The 22,059-nt window shown below is 48.7% G+C and overlaps 1 long non-coding RNA gene across 2 annotated transcripts in view; it reads right to left on the bottom strand.

Moving 5' to 3' along the window:
- Positions 1-4,172: 4,172 nt before the first annotated feature.
- Positions 4,173-22,059, bottom strand: part of LOC123111530 (uncharacterized) — a 29,209-nt gene continuing 11,322 nt past the window's right edge. The window contains exon 4 of one of the 2 annotated variants that reach the window (XR_006454532.1): positions 4,173-4,573. This is a non-coding gene — a long non-coding RNA (uncharacterized lncRNA). The remainder of the gene's footprint in view (positions 4,574-22,059) is intronic. The other variant, XR_006454539.1, reaches the window with a different exon arrangement.

Here is a 22,059-nt window from a genome sequence, read left to right as displayed (position 1 = left end):
CGACATCCACCCCTCCTCGCTAATTAATTTCCCTCGTCCTGCTTGTCATCTCCAACTTGCCGCACCTTACCTTGGTGAAATGGAGATGCATGCATGGTTGTCATCACTTGGACTTGGGTCGCCGCCGTCAAACGGCACACCCCATCTTGCGGCGACGTACGGGAGTGCGAGTCGCCTAGTAGCGGCCGTCATCCCTGCCGGCCGGGGCCGGGGAGTACGTACGTAGCCCACCCTCAAACACGAGCCGGCCGGACGCCGTTTTCCTCGCATCCGGCACGCAATCCTATTCCTCTCCCCTCCTTCCGCCGCCGACCTGCGCTGCCATCTCGCCGCGGCGTTCGTCATGGACCTCACCGCCTGGCTTTCGTTCACCCCTGGAAGTACGTACGACCTCCATCACCTCCTCTGCGCTGCACTTCAAGGAAAAGCACCATGCATGCGCGCGCATGTCGATCGAAAGACCCAACCATGCCATGTAGCGTCGGCCGCCCGTCGGAGCCGCGCGGCAGTGAGCGCTGCATCGTACTTACGCTGTCAACGGCTGGTTAGCCAAGATCATGGATGCATGGGGTGGTTGCAATCTTGTCCCTATCTCTAGTCATCATGCATGCATGCATGCATGGGCTGCGTGGGTGGTGTTTACTTAATTTGAGCACTACGATCGATCAACCCATGCATGCATCCGTCCATCCAATTGGTTGTGTACGTACGACCCATGCATGTACTATCGAATCCCGGGCGCCACCCAACCTCACTGCAGGTTTGAATTCTCAACGCTGGCGACGAGCAAAGTGCGTAGTGAGCAGACGACCACGTCCGCGTTAGAGACGTAGACGCGACGACCACAGCCACGACCTGACTCAAAATAAGCTGCCGACCAGGTGCGGCCCGACCAGGCGAGGGGAGAAACGTTAAATACGGCGATTCAGATCTTGGATGCAGGGAGGAGAGGGGGCGGCCGACCAGGTGCGGTCCGACCAGACGGGGGAGAAACGCTAAATACGGTGATTTTGTAAAACACCCCCCGCATTTCCCCGAATCGATCGATCAAGACCAAGTGCTAATGAGTTGGTGATCAATGCACGCGTGGACAAGTCAGTCAACTGCCAAATCAGCGTGTACGTACAAGAAATTATACAATGGACCATATACGACCATCCGAGATAAGTTTAGTAACTGTATTTCGGGTATTTATAAGTACGGGGATTAAATTGGCCAACGCGACGAGTATGAGGACGTCCAGTGAAATTTTCTCTTTTGCTGGTCATTTTTCGCGTTGCTTGTTGCGCGATCGTGCGCCGGCCCATCCAGTCGCTGCTGCGGGTGCCCATTCTCTTGCGCGAGGCTGAAGGCGCGGTATAGGAGGTCCCACTAAACTGGGTTTTTTCTGCCTGGTTTTGTTTTACAGGTTTTGCCAGTTTTCTTCATTATTTTTGTTTTTCATTTTCCTTTTTCTTTTTTTCTACTTATTTCTTCCTTTTCTTTTTTTCTATGTTTTTCATTTTCTATTTTTTCCTAAATTCAAAATTTGCATACAATGTTTGGAATTTTCAAAATCCGTTTAAATTTTCAGAATTTTTATGAAATCGAATATTTTGTTCATGTTTTCAAATTCTGTTCAGATTTCAATAAAAGTCCAGTGTGTATTTGAATAATGTTCATGGTATGCTAAGAAAATGTTTACTGAGTATTTTAAATTATTTTTGTAAAATTATTCATAGTTCAAAAAGTTGTTCAGATTTTGGAAATTGTTCGCAATTTTAGAAAATATTTACTTTCTAAAAATGTATATACGAAAAAATTATGATTTCTGAACATTTCGTCGCATTTAAAAAAATGTTCACATCTGTGTTGAAGAAATGTTGAAAAAAGTTGGAAAACCCTGGACCTGCCAGTTTTTAGATTGTACTTTTATGTATAGTGCTACGTACCAGTCGTACTCAGTCCATAGGTTGGTTGGCTAGCAGTGGTAGTAAGCATCGCTAGTTTTAAAGTTCGACTCCCAGCCAGTGCGCTTTTCCTTTTGCGATTCGCTCGGCACCTACGAACTGGGCTGGCCCATTTGCGCGCCACCTTTAGCGAAAGTAGCTCGTTTTGATGCTCATGAGCATCAAGCAGGAGCTCTCCCAATATTTGGCTAGCCAAACGTTGGCACTGTCAAATATTGACAATATCAATACTTGCCAACTATTGGTAACCACAAAATTACTAGCCAATATTTGACAAATGCAAAACATTGGCATGCAAAAATTTGGCATCAAACCAATTATGCTCCTAATACGCCGATGGGGTAACCACTCGCAAATGATATATATCTCATTGCGATACGTATCGATCAGATTGCCTACACGCGTGATTACTTGGGCCTGCCCATTTACTTGCTTGGAGATGTGACGTGAGCTTGAAATGTTTGGTAGCTTCTGGGTGCTCCTATTTAACGCATTATGCAGCAAATAGACGCCTCTTCACATAGAGCTCGCGCAACTGGGCCGGCCCATTGAGGTAAAACTCTTAGCAATCGGCCGGGCTAAAAATTTTGGAAAAAGAAAATATGCGCTACTACGGATTCGATCTCCAGAACTTCTGTTGAGATCAGTACCTCGCTAGCCTGTCGAACTGAACAATGATTGTGGATAATGTGTAGCGCCAATTCAGAAAAAAAAAACTACAACAACGTAACTCAACATTCTGAAATGTTTTAAAAAACACAAAAAAATTAATTAAGTTCCAATTTCTTTTGAAAATACGAAATTATTTTGAAAACACGAAGAATCTTTGAAAACTTGGAACAACTTTTGGAATTCTGAAGATATATTGAAAAACGAGAACAAAAAATTGAAATTCTGAAAAAAAAAATTGAAGCACGAACAAAATTAAAAACATTGAACTTCTTTCAAAACATGATTTTTTTAGAAATTACTAATAGTTTTTAATATTGAAACGATTTTTTTTAACTTTCAACTTTTTCTAAAACATGAAGAATTTTGAAATTCCGAACATTTGTCTGAAACTGCAAACAATATTTTAAAACATGAAGGAAAAATGAAACTCCTTTTTTTTATGAAAACATGAACAAATTGAGGAGATTGAACAATTTTTGGAAACACATTTTTTAAAAAATTCTAAACTTTCTTAAAAACATGATCAATTTTTGAAATTCTTATTTTTTATATTGCTATTTATAAAAAATAAGAATAAAAGTTTTAAACATTTTTTTTGAAAACTTGAACAAATTTCAAAATTCCTAACATTTGTTTGAAACTACGAACAAAATTTTGAAAACGTGAACAAAATTTGGAATTTCGAACTTTTTTGTTTTTTAAAAGGAGCATTATTTATATTGTGAACACAATTTTGAAACTATGAACATTGTTTCAAAATTTTGAACAAAATTTGAAACAAGAACATTTTTTAAAATTGAAATTGATATTTGAAATTTTTGAAAAAACTTGAAAAGAGAATTATACTTTAATAATAAAACAGGAAAAAAGAAAAAAAGAAAAAGAAAAATAACAGAAAAAGAAAAAAACAGAAAAAATACATAATATAAAACAGAAAAACCTGTAGAAGAAAAAAAAAGCAGAACACCCTGGTTCTGGGTATGATCTAGAAGGTTTACAAAACTTGTTCGCTCCTACTGTGGCCACGCTCTAAGTGGGTCAGTCTAGAGCACTCGCTCCGGTGGCCCGTGTGTTACGTCGTCAGTTCGACGCAACGAGCGACGAATAGGAATTTCCGCAGCTTCCCATCCGGTTTCATATCGGACAGGTCACCAACACGTGTGCTGACTTGGGCCTGCCCATTTATTTATTTTGGAGAGGTGAGGCGAGCTCGGTTTTTGGAAGCACTGCGGGAAGGTTTGGTAGCTTCCCTTCTAGTTTCAGGAAGTTTCTAGGTTGTTTTCTTCTTCTTTTTTAACTGTGTTTTCCCTTGTTGGTTTTCCTAGTTTCCTTTTGTTTTTTCGTTTATTTACTTTTTCGTTACTTTTTTGTTGTTGTTCTTTTTGTTTCCATCTTAACAGATCTACTATTAATTTTTTTGTAGATTCTCTACACGGTTGCAATTTCAGTCTGTATGCGGTCGTCACTACAACATGTGAACGCTCGGGCGTTTATGCCTCTTGGTCCAGCACTCCAGCTGATTAGAAATGGTTGCGTAAGATTTATTTAATTCGTCACTTGTAAATTATGTGGATGAGATATGTAATCTCATCTTCGACCGCTTGTGCGTGTTTTCTTTTTTAGAGAAAAGGTCTAAGCCCGACTTTATAAATAAAGCCACGAGGCAGCGTCATAAGCCCAACATCAACACCCAGGGCGAAACACCCACCAACCACAGTAACAGAATAAAACCAGGACACACGAGAGTATAAGCGGTACATGGCAACTTGCCAAACACGGCACGCAGGTCGGAGGGATAACGGAAACACCAACAGATAGGAGGGACGATGAAGCACCAAACAAGATTAGACGTCATGAGCCTGCCCGGATGTGGAGGACGTCGAGGCCCGAATTTTAGAGATTAGCATGTCCAGAGCTCCCCGATCGTCCTCTTTAGTCAATGATCTCCACTGCTGCAAGAATATACAAGATTTGAAAAAAACGTCAGCCGCTTTCGAAGGAAAGACGTGTTCAATAGTAAATTTGTTCCTAATCGTCCAGAGAGACCAGCAAATCGCACCCAAGCCAACCCAGAAAACCCTCTTAGTGACCCCAACCAACGAGCTGACAAGGTTTCTCATCTCATGAAAGGAAGAGGAGTTCCAAGTAACCTGAAGCCATGACCGGACACAGCACCAAACAACCTTAGCCAAAACACAATGAAAGAAGATATGCTCCACCGCACCGCAAAGAGCACAAAATTCCGAGCCCGGACCATTACGCTTACGGATTTGATCAGCAGCGGGGAGCCGGCCCCTAAAGGCTTGCCAAAGAAAGATTTTAACCTAAGGAGGAACTTTGGCCCTCCAAATGCAAGAGAACCTGTTGGAAGGGACACCACCGATGAGCCTCGCGTACAAAGACTTAACCGAAAACCGACCAGAGGCAGAATGAGGCCAGACAACAGAGTCCGGCGACTCCGAGAGCGTGGGGAAGAAGGCAATAAGACTTTGCCAATCTTCCAACTCTTCAGGAGACAGGGAGCGGCGCAAGGCCAGATCCCAGTTATTGGCTGCCACCCCCGCGATGGAGATGTCAGGGTTAGGACAAAAAGAAAACAAAATACGAAACCTACTAGCCAAAGGGGCAACACCACACCACCAGTCGCGCCAAAAACGGACCGAGGTGCCATCACCAACAACAAACTTAACATGATCCAAGAAAAGAGGCCTGACTTTAATAAGATCTTTCCAGAACTGAGAACCCCGCCGGGATCCCGCAAACATAGGACTCGAAAGGGGAAAGTATTTAGCCTTAAGAATAGAGTACCAAAGAGAGCCGGCCCTAGTGGTCATAATTTTCCACCACCATTTAATTAATAGGCACTTGTTCATGACCAGGGTATTAATAATGCCTAACCCTCCAAGGTTTTTTGGCTTGCACATCAGCTTCGATTTAACCAGCCTATACTTACGTTTATTATCAGCAGTGTTTCAGTAGAAAGCACCCTTGTGTTTGTCGAAACCAGCATGGGTGCCAACCGAAAGGAGATAGAAGCCCATCAGGAACATTGGGAGGGAGGAGAGGCAAGCATTAATGAGAGCAACTTTACCTGCATTGGTATTGTATCTACCACGCCAGGGGAGAACCCTGATTCCCACCTTACACACAGCCGAAGCAAAGTCCTTGGCATGAAGCACCACAGGAGATATAGGAAGCCCCAAATACTTGAAGGGGAAGGAGCCCAAAGAGCAGTTTAGCAGCCTAGCAACTCTCAAGGCCTCAGTATCATCGACGCCGGTGACAAGAACCTCACTTTTGGAAAAGTTGATTTTCAGACCCGAGACAGCCTCAAAGCAAAGCAGGATGAATTTAGGTGGGCAATGCAGGCATCATTCAGCTCAACCATAATGATGGTGTCATCAGCGTACTGCAGGTGGGTAATACCATCCGGAACTAGGTGAGAGGCCACAGGCAAGATATGCCCATGCTGAGTCGCCCTAAGAATAATGCGGAAGAAGGCTTCGGCCACAAAATTAAAGAGCACAGGGGAGGCAGGGTCCCCTTGATGCAGGCCTCGGCCGTTAACAAAGAAATTACCAATATGACCGTGCACAGAGACTGCGGTGTGCCCGCCCGAGACCAGCTTACGATGCACATAAGCCCCATCGAAGCCTTTCGCAAGCAAGACCTGCCTTAAAAAAGGCCAGCTAACCGAGTCATAGGCTTTCTCGAAGTCAAGTTTTAAAATGATCGCTTTGGAGTTGCGAGCCTGTAAGTCATGCACAATTTCATGAAGACAGAGAACCCCATCTAGAATGTAGCGCCCTTTGATGAAAGCAGACTGGTATGGGCTGATGACTCTATGGGCAACGGGGGATAGACGATTAGCAAAACCCTTCGCAGGGAATTTAGCAAAGTTGTTAATCAAAGCGATGGGTCTAAACTAAGAAATCAATTCAGCACCTTTAACCTTAGGAATCAGGGAAATCACTGCATAATTAGACGAGAAATATCAATCGTGCCTAGGCAAAACCCTTGAATGACATTACAAACTAGCTGCCTCAACTGAGGCCAAAACTTCCTGAAGAAAGGAATAGAAAAACCGTCCGGCCCAGAAGCAGCGTTCGGGTTGGCAGAGTTAACCACATCCCAGATTTCCTTATCTGAGAAGGGGAACATCAACGCAGCGTTCTCCTCGGCCGAAACCCTCGAACTAAGGTCCCATAGGGAAGGGGAGATGGATAGACCTAAAGGGGGTTTGGCCCCTATTAGTGTAGAAAAGAACTCAACCACGTGTGAAAGAATTAACGATTGGTCCGAAGTACGCACACCATTAATGATCAAGCTATTAATACCACAACGCCTCCGCCTTCCATTAGCAATGGCAAAGAAGTAAGCCGTGGGGGAGTCCCCTTTTAGGGTCCAGTTAAGAGTGCCCCACTGACGCCAGTAAACTTCAGCCTGATGATGCAACTGTATCAAGGCAGCCTCCAGCTTATACCGTAAAGACCACCCATCGTCAGAGAGCCCAGAGGCGTCAGCCGCAAGATCAAGAGACAGGATTTGGGCTTCGAGAAGATCTTTGGAGCGACGCTCCTCTGCTGCATGGTTACGGGACCACCCTTTCAGAAATTTCCACACACCGTAAGAGCACGAGTGCCAATCATATAGAGGACCGAAAGAGTGGGCATTGGAGAAGAGGAGGAGGGTAATCTTCGAGGTGAGCATGTCACTGAAGCCATCAATCAACAGCCAAGAAGCGTCGAACTGGAAACGGGCAGGTGGTCTATGAAGCTGAGATCCATCATCCATAAGAAGAGGAGTATGGTCTGAACCCACAATACATTTGGCGACGAGGGAGGCCCTGGGAAATAACGAGTCCCACCTAGAGCAAACAAAGACTTTAGCTAGAACCGATCTGACCGGGTTAGTCTGGTGATTAGACCAAGTGAAGCGGGCTCCAACCCTAGGAAGCTCGCGGATGGTGTAACACCCCGGTGTAATGATGCTACACTAACCCCTGGGGTTAAGTTAATCTTTTTGCTAAACATGTGCCTGATTATTATTGTCTCATGTTCTTTCACATTCCAGTTGAATTCAAATTCAAATTCTGTGTAAAATTCAAAATTGCTCAAACATGAAAACTAAAATGTTCATCATGTGGCAAATATTCTTTTGACAATATTGGTGGTGGTCCAACTTTTTTTTTTGCAAATTGTTTAACTGGCCTAAAATAGCTATAACATAAAGTTGTTAAAAGAAAAGCAAAAGTTAAAACAAAAGCAAAAAGAGAGAAAAGGGGCTAGACCCCCTGGCCTCCCCTTGGGCTTCGGCCCACCCGAGCCAACTGGCCCATGCTAGGCCGGCCCACTCCCCCCTGTGGTCTTCCCCCTCCCCCACTGTGCGAGCGACCGCGCGCGCACGTCGCCGCCGAACCACCTCGCCGGCCACGCCGCTACAGGCGCCGCGGAGAGGATAAGGGCGACGCCTCGAGCCCTCCCCCTCACCTACCACCACATCCACTCCCCCTGGACGCCTCGCCATTTCCCCCTTCTCTCTTCCTCGCTCGCTCACTCCCCTCTCTCCGACCCGAGCGCGCCCGCCGCCGTCGCCACGTCGATCCCGCGGCCACCGTCGCCCGTCCGCTGCTCCGACAAGTCCGGGAGCTCCGTCGTGGTCGGCCTCTTCTTCCTCTACACTGGATCGGGATCGGGAGCACCACCGTCGTCGCTTTCTTCATCTTCCTCATCTACGGCCACCGCACGACCACGCCGTCGATTCGCTCCGGCGAGCTCTCCCCCGAGCACGCTTTGCACATCTGCAGGAGCGCTGTGAGCTCCTCTCCTTCTCCCCTCACTCCCTGCTCATCCCCGCGCTCGTAGCCGCCGACCACGTCATGGCCGTACTCGTCGCCGTAGACGAGCTCGCCGCCGTGACCACCGTAGCCCGAGCTCGCGTCCGAGCTTGTAGACGAGCTCCTGGAGCTCCTACGAGTCCAACAAGACCACTAGCGCGCCTTCCCGTGCCATGCAGCGCCGTATCCAACGACGCCCGAAGTCCGACATCCGCTACGGTGCTCGCCGCCGTCACCTCCATCCAGCTCCGGCCTCGTAACCACTCCGGTTGGACGCGACATCTTCTCCCCGTTCGAACGCGCCCGCCCGCGGCCATTTTGGCGGTCCGGCGGCGAATCCCGACGCACGGCCGTGCCCTCCACCGCGGATTTGGTCGCCGGAGCTAGTTCCGGCACCACCGTTGAGCTGGCACACCTGGGGCGACCCCCTGGGTCACTGCCAGCAGGCCCCGAGGGCCCCTATTGACTAAGTTGACTCAGTCAACTTTGTTGACTGGGCATCCCTTGTCAATGACAGGCGGGCCCCACTCGCTAATTAACCTCAGTGTAATTTAAAATGTTTAATTAACCTAAGCAGCCGCTGACACCCGGGACCCACTGGTCAGTTTGACCTGGGCAGTGAGTCTATTGACTGCTGACGTCATCCCACGCAATGCTGACATCATATTTCCTTTTCTGTTAATTTAAATAATTCCAGAAATTGTTTTAATCTTTGAAAATTCATAGAAATTAAACCGTATATCAGATGAAAATGTTTTCTATATGAAAGTTGCTCAGAAAAATCCAACGAATCCGAATACGTGGTCCATTCATCTGTCACATGCCCCTAGCATGCTGAACGTGGGACTTTCCCCCTCCGGTCATTTGTCTAACACAGGTCCGGAACCGAGAAAACATTCCCGGTTGACTTCCCCCCTCGCCGGTATCGTGTAGCACCACGTTAGAACACGTCTAGCTCTGCTTGTTGTCCTGTTATGCTATGTTTGCTCTATATTTACTGTTTCTTACCCCTCTTCTCTCCGGTAGACCCCGAGACCGATGCTGCCCCTGTGATCGACTACGTCAACGACGACCCCTCCTTGCCAAAGCAACCAGGCAAGCCCCCCTTTTGATCATCCCGATATCGTCCATTCCATTCTCTCATGCTTGCATTAGATTTCGCTACTGTTATTGATTGCTCCTATTCTGATGCATAGCCTGCTTTTGTATCTGTTGTTGTACATTACCTGCTTATCCTAAACTGCTTAGTATAGGTTGGTTAGAGATCCATCAGTGACCCCCATCTTGTCCTTGTTGCCCTTGCTTCATCATTGAAGACACGATCAACAGGATGGAAGACCAGGCCCCGACACCGCACATCACTTTCACCTTAGTTGTTCGACACTGCTGGGTTACTATCGAGTGCCGAGGGTGAGACCTCTACAACACTTCTGATGTTAACCCTGTAGTGTAGTTATTCGGTCGTGGTCATTGAGGGTGATTCCACCTTAACCACTTCCGATATGACTCTATCATGCAACCCCTCAAGTGTGAACCTCGGGGGTGATTCCTCTTACGTTCACCTTGTTGATTACATCGAGTGGAATTCACCGGGGGTGATTCCTCGGGTTTTCCCCTTGATGTTTGGACACACGGTTACTATGGTTACTATGTTACACTGAACCATGTTACTAAAGACGGGTCGACCCTGAGGAGTATCCGTGCGAGCATAATTGCGAGTGATGTGGAGACGAGTTGACCTGGAAGGTGCCCGAGGGATAATTACGAGGCGTGGCCAGGCATTCCTAGCCCTTGCCGCAAGTCCTCGAGACGGGGCGACGGGGTCACATCTTTCGTGAGTCTCTGCTTGTTACCGCACATTCCTAATCCACTACGATTTGGATATTTGATCCGAGGGGCCTCTGGCCTGATAGCACTAACCATCACGTGAGCATAGTATGGGCGTTCTGCGTCGTATGCATCAGCCGAAGCTTAATAGACGTCAGCGACTGAGTGGCGCGCGCCGGGTTGGACTGGTTACGCCTTCTCTTGTATAAGGGAGGCTAGGTCTGCTCATCGGCCACGTACGTAACGTGCAGGAGTTTCCGGGGAGATGGCCCATGACCCCTGGGGGCATAGGTTTAGTCCGGCGTGCTAGCCTCTCTATTAAGCCTAGGTCGGGTTGCGGCGTATTGTTTGGCCGAGGCCGGGCATGACCTAGGAAAGTGTGTCCGGACGGAGTTAAGCGAGCGTGGTGGGTAAGTTGGTGCACCCCTGCAGGGAAGAAAACATCTATCGATAGCCTGTCCTACGGTAACGGACACTCAGAGTTGTATCCCGATCGATACAACTAGAACTGGATACTTGTGATGAGAATTGGATGGTGATGAGAAGTGGTTTGTGATGATAACTGGATAGTATGGCTCTGGGATTTCTTTCTCGCACGGAGTCGAGAAAGGATCTCCGGCCGAGGTTGATAACACTACTACTTCTTTACTTTATGCTACTCTACTCCCTCCTGTTTGCTGCAAGATGGTGGTTTCCAGAAGATGCTAGTCTTCGATAGGACTAGGCCTTCTCTCTATTCTGGCATTTCTACAGCCCAGTCCACATATACAGCCTTCCTTTGATAATGTTGCATATGTAGTGTAGATCCTTGCTTGTGAGTACTTTGGATGAGTACTCACGGTTGCTTTGCTCCCCCTTTTCCCCCTTTCTTCTTGTTTCCGGTTGGTGCAACCAGATGTTGGAGCCCAGAAGTCAGATGCCACCGCCAATGTCTACTACTACGTGGAGACCGCCGACGACCAGGAGTAGTTAGGAGGCTCCCAGGCAGGAGGCCTTGCCTTTTCGATCGTAGATGCTTTTGTGCTAGCCTTCTTAAGGCAAACTTGTCTAATTCATGTCTGTACTCAGATATTGTTGCTTCCGCTGACTCGTTTATATTCAAGCTGATGTATTCGAGCCCTCGAGGCCCATGGCTTGTAATATAAAGCTTGTATTATTTTAATTTGTGTCTAGAGTTGTGTTGTGATATCTTCCCGTGAGTCCTTGATCTTGATCATACACATTTGCGTGTATGATTAGTGTACGATTGAATCGAGGGCGTCACAAGTTGGTATCAGAGCCAGGTTTCGATCCTCGGACCTATGGGTTATGGGCCCACCACGCTTCCGCTGCGCCACTCTGATGGCCCCTCGGATCAAATATCCAAATTGTAGTGGATTAGGAATGCGCGGTAACAAGCAGAGACTCACAAAAGATGTGACCCCGTCGTCCCGTCTCGAGGACTTGCGGCAAGGGCTAGGAATGCCCGGCCACGCCTCGTAATTATCTCTCGGGCACCTTCCAGATCTAACCCGTCTCCACATCACTCGCAATTATGCTCGCGCGGATACCCCTCAGGGTCGACCCGTCTTTAGTAACATGGTTCAGTGTAAGATGGTAACCATAGTAACCGTGTGTCCAAACATCAAGGGGAAAACCCGAGGAATCAACCCCGGTGAATTCCACTCGATGTAATCAACAAGGTGAACATAAGAGGAATCACCCCCGAGGTTCACACTTGAGGGGTTGCACGACAGAGTCATATTGGAAGTGGTTAAGGCGAAATCACCCTCAATGACCACGACCGAATAACTACACTACAGGGTTAACATCAGAAGTGCTGTAGAGGTCTCACCCTCGGCACTCGATAGTAACCCAGCAGTGTCGAACAACTAAGGTGAAAGTGATGTGCGGTGTCGGGGCCTGGTCTTCCATCCTGTTGATCGTGTCTTCAATGATGAAGCAAGGGCAACAAGGACAAGATGGGGGTCACTGATGGATCTCTAACCAACCTATACTAAGCAGTTTAGGATAAGCAGGTAATGTACAACAACAGATACAAAAGCAGGCTATGCATCAGAATAGGAGCAATCAATAACAGTAGCGAAATCTAATGCAAGCATGAGAGAATGGAATGGGCGATATCGGGATGATCAAAAGGGGGGCTTTCCTGGTTGCTTTGGCAAGGAGGGGTCATCGTTGACGTAGTCGATCACAGGGGCAGCATCAGTCTCGGGGTCTACTGGAGAGAAGAGGGGGAAGAAACAGTAAATATAGAGCAAACATAGCATAACATGACAACAAGCAGAGCTAGACGTGTTCTAACGTGGTGCTACACGATACCGGCGAGGGGGGAAGTCAACCGGGAATGTTTTCTCGGTTCCGGACCTGTGTTAGACAAATGACCGGAGGGGGAAAGTCCCACCTTCAGCATGCTAGGGGCATGTGACAGATGAACGGACCGCGTATTCGGATTCGTTGGATTTTTCTGAGCAACTTTCATATAGAAAACATTTTCATCTGATATACGGTTTAATTTCTATGAATTTTCAAAGATTAAAGAATTTTCTGGAAATATTTAAATTAACAGAAAAGGAAATATGATGTCAGCATTGCGTGGGATGATGTCAACAGTCAACAGACTCACTGCCCAGGTCAAACTGACCAGTGGGTCCCGGGTGTCAGCGGCTGCTTAGGTTAATTAAGCATTTTAAATTACACTGAAGTTAATTAGCGAGTGGGGCCCGCCTGTCATTGACAAGGGATGCCCAGTCAACAAAGTTGACTGAGTCAACTTAGTCAATAGGGGCCTGCGGGGCCCGCTGGCAGTGACCCAGGGGGTGGCCCCAGGTGTGCCAGCTCAGCGGTGGTGCCGAAACTAGCTCCGGCGACCAAATCCGCGGCGGAGGGCGCGGCCGTGCGTCGGGATTCGCCGTCCGACCGCCAAAATGGCCGCGAGCGGGCGCGTTCGAACGGGGAGAAGATGCCGCGTCCAACCGGAGTGGTTACGAAGCCGGAGCTGGATGGAGGTGACGGCGGCGAGCACGGTAGCGGATGCCGGACTTCGGGCGTCATTGGATACGGCGCTGCATGGCACGGGGAGGCGCGCTAGGGGTCTCGTTGGACTCGCACGAGCTCCAGGAGCTCGTCTACAAGCTCGGACGCGAGCTCGGGCTACGGTGGTCACGGCGGCGAGCTCGTCTACGGCGACGAGTACGGCCATGACGTGGTCGGCGGCTATGAGCGCGGGGATGAGCAGGGAGTGAGGGGAGAAGGAGAGGAGCTCACAGCGCTCCTGCAGATGTGCAAAGCGTGCTCGGGGGAGAGCTCGCCGGAGCGAATCGACGTCGTGGTCATGCGGTGGCCGTAGATGAGGAAGATGAAGAAAGCGACGACGGTGGTGCTCCCGGTCCCGATCCAGTGTAGAGGAAGAAGAGGCCGACCACGACGGAGCTCCCAGACTTGTCGGAGCAGCGGACGGGCGACGGTGGCCGCGAGATCGACGTGGCGACGGCAGCGGGCGCGCTCGGGTCAGAGAGAGGGGAGTGAGCGAGCGAGGAAGAGAGAAGGGGGAAATGGCAAGGCGTCCAGGGGGAGTGGATGTGGTGGTAGGTGAGGGGGAGGGCTCGAGGCGTCGCCCTTATCCTCTCCGCGGTGCCTGTAGCGGCGTGGCCGGCGAGGTGGTTCGGCGGCGACGTGCGCGCGCGGTCGCTCGCACAGTGGGGGAGGGGGAAGACCACAGGGGGGAGTGGGCCGGCCTAGCATGGGCCAGTTGGCTCGGGTGGGCCGAAGCCCAAGGGGAGGCCAGGGGGTCTAGCCCCTTTTCTCTCTTTTTGCTTTTGTTTTAACTTTTGCTTTTCTTTTAACAACTTTATGTTATAGCTATTTTAGGCCAGTTAAACAATTTGCAAAAAAAAGTTGGACCACCACCAATATTGTCAAAAGAATATTTGCCACATGATGAACATTTTAGTTTTCATGTTCGAGCAATTTTGAATTTCACACAAAATTTGAATTTGAATACAACTGGAATGTGAAAGAACATGAGACAATAATGATGAGGCACATGTTTAGCAAAAAGATTAACTTAACCCCAGGGGTTAGTGTAGCATCATTACACCGGGGTGTTACAACACAGCACCTCTTGAGGGAATTGAAAAGATTCCAGTCGTTCGCAACTTCCAAGACGTCTTTCCAGAAGAACTTCCAGGAATACCCCCTACCCGGGCTGTCGAGTTTGTCATCAACTTGAAACCAGGCACCGTTCCTATTGCCAAACGACCCTATAAGATGCCTCCTCATGAGCTCCTTGAACTTAAGGAGGAAATCGACAAATCTCTTCGCAAGGGTTTCATTCGTCCAAGTTCCTCTGCTTAGGGAGCACCTTCTCTCTTTGTGAAGAAGAAGGATGGAACGAATCGTTTGGTCCAAGACTATCGTCCTATCAACCAAGCTACAATTCAGAACAAATATCCCCTTCCTCGGATCAATGATCTGTATGATCAACTAGCTGGTTCATCGATATTCTCTAAACTCGACTTGAGGTTGGGTTACCACCAGATCCGTGTTCGTGAAGAGGATATTCCAAAGACCGCATTCGTCACTCGTTATGGTTCTTACGAGTACACTGTTATGTCATTCGGTTTAACCAATGCTCCAGCTACATTCTCTCGTCTGATGAACTACATATTCATGGATTACCTCGACAAGTTCGTCGTAGTCTATCTGGATGATATTCTGGCATATTCGAAGAACAAAGAAGAACATGCTGAACATCTTCGTCTTGTTCTGGAAAAGCTTCGAGAGCATCAGCTTTATACCAAATATTCCAAGTGCGAATTCTGGTTACCCGAAGTCACCTACCTTGGTCATGTCATCTCCAAGGATGGTATTGCCGTCAACCCAGAGCGCGTTCAGGCTATTCTTGACTGGACCCCTCCGAAGACTATCAAGCAAGTCAGAAGCTTTCTCGGACTTGCCAGTTATTGTCGCCGTTTCGTCGAGAACTTCTCCAAGATCGCCAAGCCCCTGACTAATCTGATTCACAAGGGCGTTAAGTTCGATTGGACAGACAAATGTCAGGAAAGTTTCCAGGCACTCAAGGACAAGCTGACATCTGCCCCAGTGCTTGCTCCCCCTGATTCTCGCAAGGACTTCGTCATCTATTACGACGCTTCACGACAAGGATTAGGCTATGTCCTAATGCAAGAGCGCAGAGTGATTGCTTATGCCTCCCGTCAAGTGCGTCCTCATGAAGAGAACTACCCAGTTCATGACCTCGAGCTTGCTGCGGTTATCTTTGCACTGAAGCTATGGAGACAGTACCTTCTCGGTAATCGTCGTGAGATCTTCACCGATCATCAGAGTTTGAAGTACCTGTTTACTCAGCTAGATCTGAACCTCCGTCAGCAGCGATGGATGGAAGCTATTGCTGACTACAACTGCGGTATATCTTATACACCTGGCAAGGCTAATGTAATGGCTGATGCCTTGAGCCGCAAGTCTTATTGCAATAATCACATGGTCTACAAAGCTCAACCCCGCCTTTATGAAGAGCTATGCAAGCTAAACCTTCAACTAGTTCCACAGGGTTCTCTGAATAACCTTGTACTGGAACCAACTCTTCTAAAAGCAATTAAGTCTGCTCAAGCCAAAGATGCTCACGTTGATTTGATGAAAAAGGATCTTGCCTTAGAGAAATCTAGAGATTTCTCGCTTGCTGAAGATGGGACCTTATACTTCAGAGATCGCATTGTAGTGCCCCGGTTCGAGCTTATGACAGAGAAGGTGATGAAAGAAGCACATGACACCCCTCTCTCTATTCATCCGGGAAGTACCAAGATGTATCTAGACATTCGGCAGAAGTATTGGTGGTCTAAAATGAAGCAAGACATTGCTCGATATATTGAAGAATGTGACGTTTGCCGTCGCGTCAAAGCAGAACATCAGAAACCGGCTGGACTTCTACAACCGCTTCCGATTCCTGAATGGAAGTGGGATAAGATCCAAATGGATTTTGTCACAGGCCTTCCCAAGCTCAGAAAGGTAACGATGCTATCTTTGTCGTCATCGACCAATTCTCGAAGGTTGCTCACTTTCTGCCAGTCAAGGAGACTATCACTGCTAGTCAATTAGCAAACTTGTATATCTCCAGAATTGTGTCACTCCATGGCATTCCGAAGGAGATCAGTTCAGACCATGGCAGTTTATTCACTTCAAAGTTCTGGGATAGTTTCCAAGAGGCAATGGGAACTCATATTACCTAGAGCACTGCTTATCATCCTCAATCCCAAGACCAAGTCGAGCGAGTCAATCAAATTCTTGAAGACATGCTTCGAGCTTGTGTTATTTCTTTCGGCAAGAAGTGGGAAGAATCTCTCCCTTATGCAGAGTTCTCTTATAACAACAGCTATCAGGCCAGCTTGAAGATGGCACCCTTTGAAGTGCTATATGGACGTAAGTGCCGAACCCCTCTGAATTGGTCAGAAACTGGGGAATGGGCGCTCATTGGTCCAGACATTATTCAACAAGCTGAAGAGCAGGTTTGCATTGTCCGGGATAATCTCAAGGCGGCCCAGTCCCGCCAGAAGAGCAACTATGACCGGAAACACTGGGGTTCAACTTATCAACCTGGTGAACAAGCTTATCTGCGTGTCACTCCTTTGAGAGGCACTCATCGGTTCAGAGTCAAGGGAAAGCTAGCTCCGCGCTACATTGGTCCCTTTCGTATTCTCGCCCGTCGTGGACTGGTGGCTTAACAACTTGAGTTGCCACCTCAGTTCTCTCATGTTCATGACGTCTTCCACGTGTCGCAACTTCGTCGGTGCTTCAAGGATCCGGAACGTGAAGTGGATCCGGAATTGATAGAAATTCAAGATGATCTCACATACAAGGAGCATCCGATCTGCATTCTTGAAGAAGCTGAACGTCCAACACGCCAGAAGGTTACCAAGTTCCTCAAGGTGCAATGGTCAAATCATTCTAAGGATGAAGCCACTTGGGAACGCGAGGATAACCTCCGTGCTGAATACCCCGACCTGTTCCCTTCTACCTCTTAATTCTCGGGACGAGAATTTCTGTTAGAGGAGGAGAGTTGTAACACCCCGGTGTAATGATGCTACACTAACCCCTGGGTTAAGTTAATCTTTTTGCTAAACATGTGCCTGATCATTATTGTCTCATGTTCTTTCACATTCCAGTTGAATTCAAATTCAAATTCTGTGTGAAATTCAAAATTGCTCAAACATGAAAACTAAAATGTTCATCATGTGGCAAATATTCTTTTGACAATATTGGTGGTGGTCCAACTTTTTTTTGCAAATTTTTTAACTGGCCTAAAAATAGCTATAACATAAAGTTGTTAAAACAAAAGCAAAAGTTAAAACAAAAGCAAAAAGAGAGAAAAGGGGCTAGACCCCCGGGCCTCCCCTTGGGCTTCGGCCCACCCGAGCCAACTAGCCCATGCTAGGCCGGCCCACTCCCCCCTGTGGTCTTCCCCCTCCCCCACTGTGCGAGCGACCGCGCGCGCACGTCGCCGCCGAACCACCTCGCCGGCCACGCCGCTACAGGCGCCGCGGAGAGGATAAGGGCGACGCCTCGAGCCCTCCCCCTCACCTACCACCACATCAACTCCCCCTGGATGCCTCACCATTTCCCCCTTCTCTCTTCCTCGCTCGCTCACTCCCCTCTCTCTGACCCGAGCGCGCCCGCCGCCGTCGCCACATCGATCCCGCGGCCACCATCGCCCGTCCGCTGCTCCGACAAGTCCGGGAGCTCCGTCATGGTCGGCCTCTTCTTCCTCTACACTGGATCGGGACCGGGAGCACCACCGTCGTCGCTTTATTCATCTTCCTCATCTACGGCCACCACACGACCACGCCGTCGATTCGCTCCGGCGAGCTCTCCCCCGAGCATGCTTTGCACATCTGCAGGAGCGCTGTGAGCTCCTCTCCTTCTCCCCTCACTCCCTGCTCATCCCCGCGCTCGTAGCCGCCGACCACGTCATGGCCGTACTCGTCGCCGTAGATGAGCTCGCCGCCGTGACCACCGTAGCCCGAGCTCGCGTCCGAGCTCGTAGACGAGCTCCTGGAGCTCGTGCGAGTCCAACGAGACCCCTAGCGCGCCTTCCCGTGCCATGCAGCGCCGTATCCAACGACGCCCGAAGTCCGGCATCCGCTACGGTGCTCGCTGCCGTCACCTCCATCCAGCTCCGGCCTCGTAACCACTCCGGTTGGACGCGGCATCTTCTCCCCATTCGAACGCGCCCGCCCGCGGCCATTTTGGCGGTCGGACGGCGAATCCCGATGCACGGCCGCGCCCTCCGCCGCGGATTTGGTCGCCGGAGTTAGTTCCGGCACCACCGTTGAGCTGGCACACCTGGGGCCACCCCCTGGGTCACTGCCAGCGGGCCCCGCGGGCCCCTATTGACTAAGTTGACTCAGTCAACTTTGTTGACTGGGCATCCCTTGTCAATGACAGGCGGGCCCCACTCGCTAATTAACTTCAGTGTAATTTAAAATGTTTAATTAACCTAAGCAGCCGCTGACACCCGGGACCCACTGGTCAGTTTTGACCTGGGCAGTGAGTCTGTTGACTGCTGACGTCATCCCATGCAATGCTGACATCATATTTCCTTTTCTGTTAATTTAAATAATTCCAGAAATTGTTTTAATCTTTGAAAATTCATAGAAATTAAACCGTATATCAGATGAAAATGTTTTCTATATGAAAGTTGCTCAGAAAAATCCAACGAATCCGAATACGCGGTCCGTTCATCTGTCACATGCCCCTAGCATGCTGAACATGGGACTTTCCCCCTCCGGTCATTTGTCTAACACAGGTCCGGAACTGAGAAAACATTCCCGGTTGACTTCCCCCCTCACCGGTATCGTGTAGCACCACGTTAAAACACATCTAGCTCTGCTTGTTGTCCTGTTATGCTATGTTCGCTTTATATTTACTGTTTCTTTCCCCTTTTCTCTCCGGTAGACCCCGAGACCGATGCTGCCCCTGTGATCGACTACGTCAACGACGACCCCTCCTTGCCAAAGCAACCAGGCAAGCCCCCCTTTTGATCATCCCGATATCGCCCATTCGATTCTCTCATGCTTGCATTAGATTTCACTACTGTTATTGATTGCTCCTATTCTGATGCATAGCCTGCTTTTGTATCTGTTGTTGTACATTACCTGCTTATCCTAAACTGCTTAGTATAGGTTGGTTAGAGATCCATCAGTGACCCCCATCTTGTCCTTGTTGCCCTTGCTTCATCATTGAAGACACGATCAACAGGATGGAAGACCAGGCCCCGACACCGCACATCACTTTCACCTTAGTTGTTCGACACTGTTGGGTTACTATCGAGTGCCGAGGGTGAGACCTCTACAGCACTTCTGATGTTAACCCTGTAGTGTAGTTATTCGGTCGTGGTCATTGAGGGTGATTCCGCCTTAACCACTTCCGATATGACTCTGTTGTGCAACCCCTCAAGTGTGAACCTCGGGGGTGATTCCTCTTATGTTCACCTTGTTGATTACATCGAGTGGAATTCACCGGGGGTGATTTCTCGGGTTTTCCCCTTGATGTTTGGACACACGATTACTATGGTTACTATGTTACACTGAACCATGTTACTAAAGACGGGTCGACCCTGAGGAGTATCCGTGCGAGCATAATTGCGAGTGATGTGGAGACGGGTTGACCTGGAAGGTGCCCGAGAGATAATTACGAGGCGTGGCCGGGCATTCCTAGCCCTTGCCGCAAGTCCTCGAGACGGGGCGACGGGGTCACATCTTTCGTGAGTCTCTGCTTGTTACCGCGCATTCCTAATCCACTACGATTTGGATATTTGATCCGAGGGGCCTCTGGCCTGATAGCACTAACCATCACGTGAGCATAGTATGGGCGTTCTGCGTCGTATGCATCAGCCGAAGCTTAGTAGACGTCAGCGACTGAGTGGCGCGCGCCGGGTTGGACTTGTTACGCCTTCTCTTGTATAAGGGAGGCTAGGTCTGCTCATCGGCCGCGTACGCAACGTGCAGGAGTTTCCGGGGAGATGGCCCATGACCCCTGGGGGCATAGGTTTAGTCCGGCGTGCTAGCCTCTCTATTAAGCCTAGGTCGGGTTGCGGCGTATTGTTTGGCCGAGGCCCGACATGACCCAGGAAAGTGTGTCCGGACGGAGTTAAGCGAGCGTGGTGGGTAAGTTGGTGCACCCCTGCAGGGAAGAAAACATCTATCGATAGCCTGTCCTACGGTAACGGACACTCGGAGTTGTATCCCGATCGATACAACTAGAACTGGATACTTGTGATGAGAATTGGATGGTGATGAGAAGTGGTTTGTGATGATAACTGGATAGTATGGCTCTGGGATTTCTTTCTCGCACGGAGTCGAGAAAGGATCTCCGGCCGAGGTTGATAACACTACTACTTCTTTACTTTATGCTACTCTATTCCCTCCTGTTTGCTGCAAGATGGTGGTTTCCAGAAGATGCTAGTCTTCGATAGGACTAGGCCTTCTCTCTATTCTGGCATTTCTGCAGCCCAGTCCACATATACAACCTTCCTTTGATAATGTTGCATATGTAGTGTAGATCCTTGCTTGCGAGTACTTTGAATGAGTACTCACGGTTGCTTTGCTCCCCCTTTTCCCCCTTTCTTCTTGTTTCCGGTTGGTGCAACCAGATGTTGGAGCCCAGAAGTCAGATGCCACCGCCAATGTCTACTACTACGTGGAGACCGCCGACGACCAGGAGTAGTTAGGAGGCTCCCAGGCAGGAGGCCTTGCCTTTTCGATCGTAGATGCTTTTGTGCTAGCCTTCTTAAGGCAAACTTGTCTAATTCATGTCTGTACTCAGATATTGTTGCTTCCGCTGACTCGTTTGTATTCAAGCTGATGTATTCGAGCCCTCGAGGCCCATGGCTTGTAATATAAAGCTTGTATTATTTTAATTTGTGTCTAGAATTGTGTTGTGATATCTTCCCGTGAGTCCTTGATCTTGATCGTACACATTTGCGTGTATGCTTAGTGTACGATTGAATCGAGGGCGTCACAGATGGCATTAGAACTGATAAAGTCATTGAAAGCATTAGCCAGAGGCCAGGAGAAGTTGTTATTATTTTTATCAGAAGGGGAATGAAGGAGATTGAAGTCTCCACCGATAACCATCGGTAGGTTACAAGCCTCAATCTTTTCAGAGAGCTCGTCCAGAAATAGAGAGGAGAGAGAATGATCAGCAGGCCCATAAACTACAATGAACTCCCATAACAAATTAAGGGCTTTTTGGCAAACAATTGTGCTGGCCCAAAAAATACCGTGACCAAAGGCAACGAAATCAAAAACATCTCTTTTGGAGCCAATGAGGGTGCCACCCGAATGGCCTGACGCGGGTAACACATGCCAATCAAATCTATCCATACCCGCAATAGATGACAACTCATGAGGGAAAAAAGAAGTTTTGAAAGTCTCCACGAACCCTACCAAATCAACATTATTCCTATGCACCAAATCTTTAATTTGATCCCTGCGCCCCTAGCACCAAACCCCTAATGTTCCAGAATAAGGCCCTCATTTATATGACAGGTTTTTATTGCGGAGGCTAGACCTGCTAGGAGCCATGCAAGGTTTTGAGCGTTTGGAAGGGCCCGTTTTAGAAGTGCTAGACAAAGGTTGGCCACTACCAACCTCCACCCCCTCACCCTGAGCCCGGGTATCTACAGAAGCAGCAGCCGAAGAGGCAACGGCCTCTTTAGCTTTAGCAATAGCCGCCTGGGCTAGCTTGTTAGCCCGAATAGTA

Source organism: Triticum aestivum, chromosome 1B, assembly GCF_018294505.1.
Source record: "Triticum aestivum cultivar Chinese Spring chromosome 1B, IWGSC CS RefSeq v2.1, whole genome shotgun sequence".
Lineage (NCBI taxonomy): Eukaryota > Viridiplantae > Streptophyta > Magnoliopsida > Poales > Poaceae > Triticum > Triticum aestivum.
This window is presented reverse-complemented; position numbering and strand designations above follow the sequence as displayed.